Raw genomic sequence first — 2,029 nt, 5'->3', positions numbered from 1 at the left:
ACACAGCTGTAACGGAACTGACCCCAGACTGCGCTTGAGTACTTCCATTATAATACTGCTTCCCCCTCCGAACACCAACCACAGACACCACAGCCGCCCATACAAGACTAGACACCAGTCCTGAAGTAAACTAGGAGGTAGACTACATTATTTGAACACAGATACAATATACAGTATATACACTCGGGACAGTCCCCCCACCCTGCATAATGACACAGGGCGGGGCAATCTACATTTAGTAACAAAAGACACACAGGTATTAAAACTTCACACCAGCAGACAGTCCCATCAGGAGGGAGGGCTGCTGGAGACCCGCCCCCCACTAAGCTAATACACATAAACACACACATCCCATAATAGTTTGCTCCTAAGCCAGACAGACAATAGAACAATGGGATGCAACCACATGGCATTAAACAATGAACAACCCCCCACCCCAGCTATACATGTTTACACAATGTCAGGACATCTCACCCTGCACCCCTAACAGGCACAGGATGACTTACACATAAGAGGGATATGGAGAGCTTAGACAGGGGTCTCCCCACCTCTTCAAAGTGAGCTGTTCCATGGGCCCCGCACCCAAAGTGACTCCCGTCACAAAAGCCCTCCCCTACTTCTCACCCCTCCACCATTCGCATCCCTCCCAGTTTCTCACCCCTACCCCATACTTATCCCCTCCTAGCTTCTCATCCCTCCCCAGCTTTTCACCCCTAACCCATACACATCCCTCCCTAACTTCTCACCCCTCCCCCATATACATTAATCCCCATCTTCTCCCCTCTCCCCCCATTCACATCCCTCCCAGCTTCCGACCCCTCCCCCATACATATCCCCTCCCAGCTTCTCACCCCTCCCCCATACACAGTCCTCCCCAACATCTCACCCCTCCCCCATACACATCCCTCCCAGCTTCTTACCCCTCCCTCAAACATATCCCCTCCCAGCTTTTCACCCCCCCATAAATATCCCTCCCAGCATCTCACCCCTCTCCTATACATACCTGGTGTCTTTCCTGTTATTCTGTCTCAGACACATCAGAGGAACATGGTGGGAGATCGGCCTGAATGTCCTTCCTAGGAGGGAATACCGGAGCCATTCTGAGGCCCATTTAATGGCCGGCAATGAGGAGGAAACCAACACTGAGAAGTAGATGCTGAGATATATACAGCACGGGGCAGCACAGTGGCTGAGTGGTTAGCACTTCCACCTGGCAGTACTCGGGTTGTTGGTTCAAATCCCGACCATGGCACCACCTGCATGGGGTTTGCATGTTCTCCCTGTGCTTGCGTAGGTTTCCTCCCGGTACTCCAGTTTCCTTTTACACTACAAAGACATGCTGGGAGGTGAATTGTCTCCTAAGTGTTCCCTAGTATGTGTACGTATGAATGTGAGTTAGGACCTTAGATTGTATGCCCCTCGGGGGCGGGGATTGATGGGAATTATTATTATTATTATACAGTATTTATATACCGCTAAAGGGTTTGCTCAGCGCTGTCCATTATAGTGGGGACAGAACATGAGACAGTACCATAACAATACAATACACGAGGGAGGGGTAGAGGTACAGGAGGAAGTGGCTGTGGGGGATGGAGTGGTAGGAGGAGTGGAGGAGATCGGCTGTTAGGTGAGGCCAGGGTAGGCTTCTCTGAAGGGATGGGTTTTCAGGGTGCGCCTAAAGGTGAGGAGGGTAGTTGACAGTCTGATGGATTGGAGTAGTGAGTTCCAGAGGATGGGGAAAGTACTGGAGAAGTCCTGCAGTCGGGCGTGGGAGGTGGAGACCAGGGAGCTAGAAAGTAGGAGGTCTTGTGAGGAGCAAAGATTACGGGTTGGGTGATATTTGGGCATCAGGTCGGTGAGGTAGTTTGGGGCGGAGTTATGAATGGCTTTGTATGTCAGTGTTAGTAGTTTGAATTTTATGCGTTGGGCAATTGGGAGCCAGTGGAGGGAATGACAGAGGGGGGTGGAGGACACTAAGTGGAGGCCAGTGGGGGGAATGACAGAGGGGGTGGAGGACACTAAGTGGAGG

The sequence above is a fragment of the Staurois parvus genome, unplaced genomic scaffold (assembly GCF_062004578.1).
Source record: "Staurois parvus isolate SC_StPar_1 unplaced genomic scaffold, SC_StPar_1.0 ptg000042l, whole genome shotgun sequence".
Taxonomy (NCBI): Eukaryota; Metazoa; Chordata; class Amphibia; order Anura; family Ranidae; genus Staurois; species Staurois parvus.
The sequence above is the reverse complement of the archived record's forward strand: the minus strand, read 5'-3'. Positions refer to the sequence as shown.